The following is a 12,742-nucleotide window of genomic DNA, read 5'->3' as shown; positions in this document are numbered from 1 at the left end:
CAACTTAGTAGTCTAAGCGTACATTTGCCGTGTCTTAATCCATTTTGCAGTTCTGTATATCCACCATCCTACAGAAGACATGTCTGTCAAACTGAGATGCTGAGATTATTGAATAGAAAACGCTTTACAGCTTCTTAGACTTTAAAAATAAATTAAAAAAAAAAAAACCTTATAACAAAACTATTTTTTTTTTATTTAAAACTTATAATAAAACTATTTCTGACACTGCCTGCCTCAATAGTGTCTACAACAAGAGGTTTGCCCCTTATTCGGACAGCAAGACTCGCTCCCTCCCACTCCCCAGGATAACGTTCGATTCCTCGTGCTGTGCACATGAAACGGTCCCTCCTACCCTCTCTCAATCTTCCTCCATACATATCTGCAGCAGTTTTTGCGCTGTGATCCTGCAGCTGCTCCCTTACTTCTTCTCACTGCTCCCACTTCCCATCTGAGGGGGGAAAAAAAAAAAAAAGCTCCAGACACTTTTAATCTGTTCCCACACTCCATCTCCACTTTCCTTTGCAGAGCTCCTGGTGCTGCTCTTGTAAGAGACGCTGCTGTGAAACGCAGCAGAGCCGGCACCTACAATTTTAGGAGAAAACTTTCAAGCTGCAGCAGGAACTAGAAGGGGAAATTCTTTGTGGCTTGCATCGAGCAAGCCCCTCTTCTGCATTTTATGGGGCCCCTGGGTTGTTTTCTGCACCAGCCGCCTCTGCCGTGGCCCAGAGCAGCAGGAGTGCCTGCCCCACCGCGCTGCTTCTCAGCACCACGCGGCAAAGCAGGGAGAAGACCAAGGCGTTTGTTTTACGTGACAGTATCCGATATCACATCCCGTAGCTAAGATGTCTGCTTTCAGCAAAGGGGAAATACCAATGGTATTGTGGTGTCAAAAATATCATTTCTTTGATTATGCAAGAAGGGTGAGCATAGGCTCTGCCAATTCTTGCTAAATTTTTTACTGCAAATGTACGTTTTTTGGTCCCTGGGAGGGACCAAAGAAAACTTTTTTTCACTAAGGTGGTTCAAGATGACTCCAGAAACCTTGTATGCATGCCTTCTGTGGGCCAGGAGACCAGAGCCCACCTGCACCACTAGTCCCACCACAGATGTGCTGCACTTGGTAGAAGCAGTCAGAGTCAGCAGCGACGACAGCAGGAGTGCGGTGGTGCCAGATCTGCGTGTGAACACCAGCAGTCGTAGTGAGAAGAGCGGCAGCCATTCATCTGCCCCCAACATTGCTAAGAGCAAAAATACTTAACGAGTATGTATTACATTTTCTGTTGGCTGTGGGCTCATTAGGTAACGTGGCAACATGCAGAGCTGATGGACTCCTCAAAACCGTTGTTGGCTGAAATTGCTGCACTCAGCTCAAGTGAGCCTTTGCAGTCCTACGTAAAGTTAAAATGTCCTTACAGTGCATCAACCTTATTCCCTAAACATCTGTATCTTGGTGCATGATACAAGTCTGGTAAGAAATCTCTGCGTTTAACGTTTTTCGTTCTTTTATTTTATACAGTTTTTGCTCCACACCTTGATAGAGTCCCTCTCTTCACGTACGTGCACTCTAGGGAAGATTTTATAAAAAGACCCAAACTTTAGATGAAAATTAAAACTAGAAAAGAAGTTTTCCAATTAAAATCTCTGTGTAGCAATTCTGAAGGTCTCAGGTCTGTACGACTGCATACTGCTCAATCCAGAGCCAGTGCTAGACTGTCCAAAAGAAAGTCAAGAATGGATTCAAGAGACCAGTTTCTCTAAGCCTCTGCTAAGACTGGGGGCACTTCTTGCCTTTGCCAGGGCCTAGGATTAATGAACAAGGAGGAACCGACATGCTTTTACTTGGGCTGTTTCCGCTTCCTTTGCCACTCCAGGAAGAGTGGGTGGATTAATGTCACCTCCTAGTCCAAAAATCATCACAAGAATTTGATTACTTTTTACTACTGGTTACTATATTTTGCTCTTTTTGCTAATAAAGTAACTAAGCATGCAGTGTACTGTTCATAATAGAAACAATAATCTTTCTAGATCAAACCACAGCACTACTCAGCCCAAAGCACAGAAGGCAGCACATGTCAGAGCAGGCCAGCCAGTTGGAAAGTCTGACTTAACACCTTCCTAGTGGAAAACATTGATTCATTTCTAGCAAAGCTATGCACTAGAAATGCGTTTTGAGAGAGCCCAGGGAGGCTTCTGCTGGTGTTTGCTGTGGGTGTCCGTGTTGTTATGGTGAGTCTCTCCTGCGACGTGTGTGTGGTTTTGGCTCTGGCCGACATCACCATGTGGGCTGGGGATGCCCCAACCGGTGGGACGCGCTGCCAGCATTGGGTCCATTGCCCCACTGGGGACCACTCAGTTCCTCCAACTCCGCTGTCCCAAGCAGACATCTGGCCGGTCCGGCAGTAGGTACCTCCTGAACCACAGCTGCAGCAGAGGCACCAGAAACTCCGAGAGCATCCCGACACCCAGCAGGCTGGTGACAGCCCCACCAGCCATGGAGGTGACTCTCCTGGAGACAGAACTCCAGAGCTTCAACCATCTTCACAAAAATATGTGTCATTTCCCTCCTCACCCACAAAGGAAAGGAGTTTAGTAACATCCTGAGCAGAAGACAAACAAGTACAGGTGCTAAGCACTGTGCCTTGCCTGGGAGGAACTTCTGTATGTGCTTCAGATAGGCGCTCCGGTATCTGATTCAGCACCAAATACAGTGGTGGCTTGGCTCAGGGTGTGGCAGGAAAAGAAATGAGAAACAGAGCAAGCACATGTTTAAAGCACATCTCTTCGGCTCTAAGCCACATGCACTTCTGTTTTTTCTTCCTCCTTGCCTCGCCTTCCCCTCTTATCAGGTTGCAGTTGTGCTGAAAACTGATGGATGTCTCGGAGAAGGAATCAAAAGTCACTTTAAGTTCATTTCTTCAAGGACTGTGCCTGTTTAGTATATCAGGCACAGGCTTTGGAAGAAATATTCATGAAAAACCACAGTACAAACCCACAATAACCGGCTTAACTACAAGTGAATGATTTAATACCTGACAATCTCAAATGGCAGGAAGTGAGGAAGTGTTATATTGTGTCTTAAACAACCTTAAACCACTAACCGTAGCAATATCAAACTTGCTTAGTTAATTTATTGAAGAAATGCTTCAGTAGGTATCTGTGCACTGTCTGAGTGAGTATTTTACTGTGTAATGTGCACATACCCCCAGAAGTTTAGAAGCTAATTTGGAGAATAGCAGTATCTGTTTAACCCTCTGATAGCTTTCCTACTTAATTCCCAAACCAGTTCTTTTTCATGCTAAGTAAGGTGAATGAAAATACAGAGAAATGAAGAGACAAAGGCCAAAATTTCCAAGCATGGATGAATTTGGGGTTCTTAGTTTCTGGCAAACAGGACTCACTTTTACACATGCCAGACCTCAACACTTCCAGGTGACTTCAGCATGAGCCAATAATGCACAGAAAATCTGCGCCGGCATGACCTGGCTGCATCCGCAGACCAAGCTCTAGCATAAGTTAGCTTTGCCCCATGGTCAGTTTGCAACATCTAAGTATCCACACTGAGAAAATTAATGCCTGCTTTTCTCATTCAGACAGCCTTCTTAAAAAAAAAAAAAAATCCAGTAGCATTTGTTTTTCTCCTATTTCAGCCAGCCTGGAAGTTTGCACCCCAAGGTTTTTCAAGTTGTAATAAAGATGATGGGTCCACTGCTTCTGGGATAAGAGGTCTTACTCTTAAAATGAAAATAGATCTGCATTGAGGAAGTTCCTGTGCAAATGAGGAGCTAACTGTTTGTTTCGTAGTAAGTCTCCAAAACAACTTTTTTATAGTATTTCTCAAAGCAAGAAGACCGACAAAGGCATGTTGAGTGCATGAAGGCACAATCTTAACATCCAGCACGGCAATGAAACAACCACCTCTGTCCTTCAGATGTCAATAAGAGAGTTGTCAGTGAAATTAAGATTCATTGAGACTGCTGGTTGAAGCAGACCAAACTTATGAGAAGGTTTCAGAAGCAGGTAACACCAATGCCTTCTGACCCAGAGCAACCTCACAGGTTCCCAAATGCACACCCAGCAGGGAATTGTGCTGTTGTGAGCAAGCTGAAGGCAGCAGGGCCTTCAGCCTACTCTGAGACTAAAAGGACATTACAGCAATTAGTTCGATGGTGACAAAAGCTGTTGCAAGTCACCACAGGATGGGAAAAGAGACAGTTTTGTGCAGGTTGTGTAACCAGCTAAAGAAATCTGCTGCTGTGCTCTGAAGAGAACTTGAATTATCATGGAAGATACGTGGTCAAAAGCTGGGCCAAAATTTTATCCCATCTGTTTTTTTCAGGACTAATCCTATCAACAAGTGAACCCAGGAAAACAATCAAAGCATCTTCATATAGATGGTATCCACCAGTACCAGCTTCTGTCATTGCAGCACTAAGAAATAAGTTTGATGCATGCATGTGGAAGTCTTAGGAGAAAAGTGAAATGTAGAGACTTTAGCTAGAACTCAAGTGATGCTTTGTTTTGTCTTTAAAAGAGATAAGCCCAGACAACACCTGTACAGGACTAAGATACATTCTGTACAACGGCCACATTTCAGATGTCTAATTAAGGACACACCTAAGCACTGACAGACTTCTCCAATGTCGAGAGGAAGTTTTTAGCAGCATGCAGACTTTAACAATGCATTAAATGGTTAGCAACTCACACTGATTGAGCTGACACGGCACAGAAGCATCTCAAAAAAAAAAAAAAGTCCAGAAAATAAGCAAGCATCAGAATTACATGTTGTGAGCCTTCAAAAAATTCAGAAGATGCTGCCTATAACCCACTAAGCCCCACGTGACTCAGTAGAAACAGGCCATAATACAGCAGTTCCCACTGCTAAAAGTCTGCGGGACTGCTTAGCAGAGAACCAAGCTGAAGTCTCTGAGCAGCACAGCAAAAACCACCCTCACTACAGCACTGGAGATCACGGTGGGCACTCCATCCCTCTGTGTGGGATAATACTTTTTAGAGCCTGGCCTGAAGCTCGTCACTGTAAAGAAGTAATAACTCCTGGGAGCAGAAACAGATAGAGAAATCCAAACCAGAGCTGTGGACAACAGTTTCAATTAAGCTAGCCCTACATCAGGGAGGTTGTGGTGGGGTGCCACCCAAATATCGGGAGAAGAATTGAAATGTGTCTCCGTCACCATTTTAGTTTCTGGTTCCTGCTTCACTCCAGGTGGGGAAGAACATGCCCGAGACCGCGGGCTGATACAGATCTTTCCTTTGCTGTCCTGGCAATCCCAGCCCCCATGAGAGGGGCTACCGTGGGGGCCACACGCTCGTGCTTGGTCGGAAGAAGATGGAGTATCTCTTCCAAGCTAGGGTATCTCTTCTATCAAAGCAAAAGGAAGTTTCCACAAAAGGCGAGGGTTTTTTTGTAATTCAATAATAGTGTACAGCAGGAGCTTTAAAATATAGAGTGCTTCAGCTGTTCACTCTATTTGGAAAAGAAAATGAACAAATGTATGTTACAGATGTAATTGGATTGAGAGGTAAAGTGAACAAGAGATGCTGCTTTTAAATGAATTTCCTTTGGACACAAAGAGGTAAGTTGCAGGGAAGGGAGAAAATAAAGAAAAATAACTCAGAATTCAAACTACTTTACCAAATCTCACAGCTCTGTGGAAAATGCATTTCAAATGATGCTAAGACATTGCAGCAGTAACATAAAAACCACTACAAACACAGCCCAGGAAGAGAACATGTTTTTTTTATACAATTTCCCTGTCTGTGCTGATTTGTGTATGCAGGCGGGACAGCTTTTTTTCTCAAAAAAGTACAGAAAATTTGAAATGTAATCTTATAACACTACGCTAAAATCTGTCTCCAGTTAGTATGCACGATTTCAAAATGAGCTTCAAGCCACGTGTGCTATCTTTCAACTCTGACCCATATTTCCAAAAGAAAACCAAGTTGCTTCTTACGATAAGGCTATCAGTTACAAACATGAGTACATGTCACAAAGTTTGCAGCAAACTACACGTTAGCAGGAAAACAAATCTTCACCATACAACAGATCTTGTTAGTTCTGGCTCTGCTTTATGTGGCCCATAATCAAAGCATTATATTGTGTTATTTGAACATCCTCCTAAATTACTATTTCCTTGTAAGGCTCTGAAGACCAGAAAGCAGTGTTTGCCCACTGATGGCAATGCGAAGTGATTTTTTTCTGATAAAAAGCTTCAAGTGAGATGGGGACTCAGGACAGACAACCTTTTTCTGGCCAACTCCGAAGCAGAGGAGGAATTAACCTGGATCTAAACAGCCTCATGCAGGAAACATGCTACCGGGATATCTCCATTGAACAGCTCCATGAGGAACAGCATTGAGGGTGCCCATAGACAAACCAAGGATATTTTTTGTACAATGTCCTTTTTGCCTCCCTGTATCCTGTTCCTATTAGCACCACTGATGAATAATAGAGCGGTACCAAACTTTTGGATACTGAGGAGGGCAAGAGATCCCTCTATTGATCTCTTCAGTCTCTAGCGATACAGAATATCGACTAGATAGCTACGCTTACCATTCTACTACCTTTTACAGTACCCACAGCACTAATCACCTCCCTCGTGGTCACCAGCAGGGAAGCCAGTTAATCAAACAGTGCTAAACTGCACCCGGCAAAGGCAAATGCTGGGAGAATTGATCTAATCTCATTTCCCAGCCAGTGCCACCAGCCTTTTCTACCTTTTGGGACAACTAGTTAGTACTAGCAAGGATATGAGAAGTGATAAATGGTTTGGGATACTAGAGTAGGTCTGATACAGTTGCCTCTTGCATAGGATGCAACAGATTTACCAGATCCTGAAGGCAAATTTTGCCTTTAAAACATCGTTTCATATTGGTACCCTCTACAGTTTTGCTCATTGCTTTCAAATTCACAAATGCCAATAGAAATAATTGTGTAATTAACATAATCCGTATTGAATGCAAGCAAAATACACACGGTTATGATTATTTTAAAATCTTTAGCAACAGGTTTCCTAAACTGCATTAAGATGAATTTAAGGTTCCTTACCTACAGCCTCACAGACGCCGTCATCTCATCTCAAACTGCCATCAACCAGCAACAGTTTTAACTATTTCAAAAAACGGAAAACATCTAGGTCACATGTCTGTAGACAGCATTTAGGTTAATCTCCCGCAGCTCATAAAGATAGAAAGTAAGCAGGAAAAAAAAGTAAAATAAAACCACTTCCTGCAACAGCAGAAGCTAACCATGTCCCCAGTGAGCAACTTACACCCAGGTTTAGTGCAAAACTCTTCCGGATTGGATAAAGAACAAAACTTTAAAGTATGAAAGCAGGTCCTCTCTTAAAATTGCAACAAACAGGGAGGGTTAGTTTTTGCAGGAGGTAAACATGAGGTTTAAAAGGAAATGCTGAAAGGGATTATGATTCTAAGCGTCAAGACAACTTCCCTTTTCTTACCTTCAGTGAAACCCTTTGAGTACTGAAATAAATCGCTTGCAACAAATCTGCTTTGCTGTTTTGAAATGTAGCTTTAGTAAACATGACACTTACCATACTGTTACTTTAGATTTACAAAATAGCAAATTCTAGCCAATCAGAGAGATTGCTACTTAAAAAAAAAATGCCTTGTACTATTGCCTGGTGAAGGTCGCCCAGACAAACACTTCTGTTTCTTTGATTTTCTGTTTTAACACTTCTCCATGAAGCAGCTCCTGGAGAAGTAGAAGCACACACCTCCGCTGCCCCGCTTCACTTCTCCCAGCACCTCACACCGTACCGGTCCCTCTCAGGCAGGATGAACCCAGAGAACCAGCAGATTCAAACGTAGCTCTGGACCTTTGGGACTCTTGAAAAGCCCCTTCACCGCAGATGCCTTCACCAGCGCCTTCCCCGTGGCCTTTTTTTTAGCAAGGAACGGTAGTATCTTTCCAATATTTCTAGCTCGACTTTTAAAGAATGAGGTTTCACCTCCCCGGTGCAGTGGGGGTTCCTTTGCAGGGCAGGGTGGTTGGGCTGCGTGTACGAGGACCATCCCAGTGCCGGTCAGGCTGCAGAGCCCTCTGTTGATGCTTTGGCAGAATAGGGGGATCTTTTTTTGGTTGTCCCCCACAATAAAAAAAAAAAAAAAGAGCTGCCCTATGACCTGAGAAAATCAAGGCCATCCTAAAAGTTTAAGGATTTGTCCTGACAGTGAAGTAAAATGAACCCTATTGACAGGGGATGCCAGCAGAGGTCCTCAAGAAGATGTGCTCCATCTGTGCGGACATCCAACAAGAAATTCATTGAGTGGCCTAAAGCAGGATCCTGCAGAACATCCCATGGAAAAAGGGCAGAGATAGTTAGGAAACTGTGGTGGGTTGGGCACCCCAAGGCTGGGGCTGAGGCTGGAGTGGAGCTTAGGAAGACCTAGAAAGGGATTGTAACAAACTTTGCAAGGCTGCAAAGAAAAGTCTGATTTGCAGGCAGATCATTTCCTATTGCAGCAAAAAAAAAAAGGTGCAAGAAAGTTCCTGTAGAGAACAGCTTTAGTACATCATGCACTTACTGAGCTGCATGGGAAGCAAGACCTTCAGGGACTCGAGAAAAATACCAGAAAGAAAAAGGGGGAACATAGCATCACAGAAGGAATGGCAGAGCTATTAGGCTACAGAGTGACCCTTACATTATTATTATTGATTTGTAGTAATGTCTACAACCTCCATTTCGTGGCCAGAGATCCAATTATGCTAAAGGCCATGCAAAGCCAGAACCAAGACCATCCTTGTTCCCAAATGCTTACTACATACGCCAAGAGGTAACACACACACACAGACAGGAGGGAGTTGAACGGCATGACAGCTTGTCTTCACCGTTCTAAACTAAAATATCATTTCTTTGTAGGCACTGCATTTTAGGGATGTATTTTAAAGATGGACTTTTGGAACAAAAAAAGGGGAAGTTGCGTATGAATGGTGATGAGTTGCTTCTCCCAGGTGTGAGGAGGGGAGAAAGCAATACTGTGCTTTTCTGTAAACTAGCAACTACTACAGCTTAAAGAACCTGCAGCAGCACTATTAGCTTGCTAGCTCTTTTAAAAACAGTATGTGTTTCAAATAATGTTCTCATATGGAAAAAAACTTAATTGAAAAATCTATTGTAGCTGTGTAGATCTTAAGGTTTTCCTCAAATAAAACCATCAAAAGCATTTTTACAATTACAAAATATTTGTGAACAGTGTGGACAACAGAACTCCATCATTAAAGGGTGAAGAAACCATCAGCAAACCTGTAACATACTGCAGCAGAACTTGCCTACGTTACCTTCTCCAAAACCTAGATTACTGGGGATGTGGCATTTTTCATGAAAATGTCTTTCACTGTACACCTAACATTTCAAGTCAAGTTGCATACTCCGTCTGATTTCCTTCGCATCCATTTGACAGTATGTCAGTAGTGACAAAATTCTATAAAAGGATGGCAGCTTTGCATACTGCTTAAACTTATGCAGCACAAGCTTCCTGTGTGATCTCTGGAAGGCTGAAAATACTTTAGATGTGCAAAAAAAACTGGTTTAGCAAAATCTAAGAGCTCGTTTAAGCTAAGTAAAACTAAACAGGAAACAGAAACTGCATAGATGTTACCTGGAGCAGATTGCTGCTCAATAGGTTGGTCTTTGCGTGTTTGCTGTGCAAGTTAAAGATGGAGCATCATTTCTGAAGCTCAGATTTCTTGTGCCTATTTCAGTGACTCATGGCGTCATTGCTTATGAGACATGTCATCAAGTTGGTGAACATCCAGCTTTCCACATCTCGTAACCGAGAGCACAGAGCATTAAGGATTAAACCAGCAGTTTTAAAAATCACTGTTGACTGAGGATGCTAAATGCCCAGCATGTTACCTTCTCTGTTATAATAAATCGTAGAAGTAGCATAAGTTTCATCAGGTGCTTGAACAGTGATTCCAAGACTTGCTCCGGACCAGCAGTCTCCTGAGGGGGAAAGAAAACTTGACTTTTTTTTTTTTTGCCTAGTTCAGCCTTTACTCTCTGTTGGGATGACTGGCAGGCAGCCCATAGTCTGGCTTGTATAGCAGACACCCAGTGGCAAATCTAATTCAATGGGTAAATCAAGCCATAATAGACAATACAAACCTGAACAGCATGCAGGCACAAGCCTGGAAGAACAATTGTGCATCCAATGGCTGGTTCTAGAAGAAAATAATCTTTTATTAAAGAAAATGGATAAAGTTCCCAAACTTTGCAATTCACTGGGAAAAACCCTGGGAAACTAGTAGACTATGTGATAATGAAGAAATAGTGTTTTATTGCCCACATTCTTCACCAGAGGAATGATATTTTTCATATTTGTAGTAGGTTTTAAAATATTTGAATTAAAAAAAGATAACAAAGAATTGTGTCTGTATGGACAATAATTCATATTCTTGCTCACAGCAGTTGTTCACTCAGAGAGCTGATGTCCATTCAGTAGCCGTTATTTTTTTGCTATTAGGGCTTTGAATATTTAACTCCAGCAAAAGCATTTCTAGGAGCAGATTCTTATGTATTGAGAAGGCCATGCACGTGGCCATGTAACAGCTCTAATAGTTTATAGCCCAAGTTAACAGCAGTCTCTAATATTACCTGCTTGGGCAATAAATGCTTATTATGTGGGAGCTTGTATGTAAATGTCAATGTAAATATACAGTAATGGGTAAATTCACACAACCCTCTCAACCACAACATGCATTATAAACATTCTGGTATCATCTTCCAAAACCTTTTACTCTGAGCTGATTTTTCCCCCAAACAATCCATTTTACTTACCGCAGTCTTAAAAGTGCAAAAGATATTTTTTAAAAATTGTCACAGGTGGTAGAAAATAGATCTTTAGAGATTCTCCAGCAGTTTAATGTTGGCTATATGGAAGGAACATATGCGCTGTGACTTGAGGTCTAAAACCCACAACATTCAAATTTTAGGAGACAAATGATCTTGCATTAAAACATCTCTTAATAGCTGAGCTGCTAAAGTTTTGATAACAGATATACTTTACAGAGCAGCAGAGAAGTTTAGGATAGAATTCTCTGAACATTTACTTTCTAATAAAGACCACTTTGCCTTATAATGAGGTTTGGATTTAGAAATATTCATAGCCAAGAAAACAACATAGTTCTTTACTTCCACATTCATTATTTTTCAAGCTTACCTAATGTAATTCTTCACTGTTTAAAAAAAAAAAAAAAAAAAATTAGGACACCAAAGTTAATGGAAACTACTAGGTAAGAAAGTTCTACATAAATCCAAACTGGTCCTTTTCTCTCTCTTTCCCAGGTGTTTTAGGGATCTTGACACTTATTTTAAAGGCCAGCCTTGCCTAGGGTTATTTTGAATAACTTAGAAAAGCCACTTCAACCCATTGTATAGTTATACTGTACCAAAAAAGAGACAAAAACCCAGCATATGTTGATGCATTATGTAAAGACTTTCCTTGACAAGATTTAGTTACATGCAAGCTTTAAATGCAGTGTAAATGCATTTTCTGGAGTGTTAGGCCTCCGAGTGCTAAAAGTGCTATAGTACCAAACTGCCAAAAAGGTGGTTTTACATCACACAATAACGGACCTTAAAAAGACAAATGAGTCATGCACTTTGGGTGACAGTATCTTAATCTATGATCAAGTCAGAGTTACAAAGCGGTGCTAGCAATATCCTCTTCAGTGGTGTTCACCACTGGCTTCAGGTGGGACCCAAAATCTCCACACCAATAGCTTGTTGACTGGAGATGTTCCAAAACCTGTCAATGTTTTCACAGTAAAGGAAGTATGAAGTGGCTGTCCTTGACGTGAAACCAATACTCTAGCCAGTGTTGTTTCTCCCTCTGTAAAAAAAGCTTCAGCTACATGGTGAATAACAGTGGGGAAAGTACCAAGCCCTGTAAAATCCCACGCCGAGGATGAATGCAGAAGAAAGCTGAGATGTTCTGGGATATTCTCTTCTTTTGCTTCAGCCTTTGAGGAAGAAGAGGCTCATTTCTACAGTATCAAATTCCACATTCACAAAAAGATAAAGGTAAGCGTACAACAACACAAGGCATTGACAAACATAATGCGGCCCTCCTAAAATCTAGTGGAAATAAGAATTGCTGAAGTCATTGCTTGTCTCTTCCTAATACAGCTTCTATCAGTGTGGTAGGCTCTGCTCTCGCTCCGCTCCCTCCCACGCTGCCATTGCAGACTGAGTCAGAACTACCCAGGCAGTTGTGCCAGAAGAAAGAAGTCAATAACAACAAGAGAAAGTCAGATGTGGGAAGTAAAACTCCTCTGCGGACAGATGATTGTCCTCTCTTGTGTCCAGAAGATTTCAGGGGAGACTATGGTGCCTGAAATGGACTAGGAAACAAAAAAACCAAAACAAACAAAAAAAAAATCAGTTTATCAAAGACTTGAAGCAGTTAGTTGACTTAAATAATTCAGTATGTCATTTCCAATCACTTCCTATGATTTTATTTGCCCATGTAATATAAGGATACGTCTAGGTTTTGTGCATGGCTGTACTCTATTGCCCTTTTCCCCAGCTCCCTCCTTCTGACAGGCAATTGCTATTGTACATTCTCATATGATCTGGGAGATGACAGGAAATCTTACCAGTTATTGGTGAATGGGGGTATCCAGATTTGGGGGAGGAGAAGAAAGAAAAAAAAAAAGAGAAAAAAATAAATGCACCACCAGTGCAACTAAGAGCCATCAGGC

General features: G+C 41.9%; 1 protein-coding gene across 2 annotated transcripts in view; it reads right to left on the bottom strand.

Annotated features, from left to right (window-relative positions):
- The window catches only part of ARHGAP15 (Rho GTPase activating protein 15), a 337,681-nt gene extending 330,173 nt beyond the window's left edge, over positions 1-7,508 (bottom strand). The window contains exons 1-2 of one of the 2 annotated variants that reach the window (XM_010575190.1): positions 7,476-7,508; positions 7,064-7,124 (exon numbers count right to left, since the gene is read on the bottom strand). The gene's annotated coding sequence lies outside the window, so the exon portion shown is untranslated. Of the gene's footprint in view, positions 1-7,063; positions 7,125-7,286; positions 7,388-7,475 lie in introns of those variants that run through there. The other variant, XM_010575189.1, reaches the window with a different exon arrangement.
- Between the last annotated feature and the right edge of the window lie 5,234 nt (positions 7,509-12,742).

Source organism: Haliaeetus leucocephalus, unplaced genomic scaffold (assembly GCF_000737465.1).
Source record: "Haliaeetus leucocephalus isolate CR32 unplaced genomic scaffold, Haliaeetus_leucocephalus-4.0 Scaffold451, whole genome shotgun sequence".
NCBI lineage: Eukaryota > Metazoa > Chordata > Aves > Accipitriformes > Accipitridae > Haliaeetus > Haliaeetus leucocephalus.
This window is presented reverse-complemented; position numbering and strand designations above follow the sequence as displayed.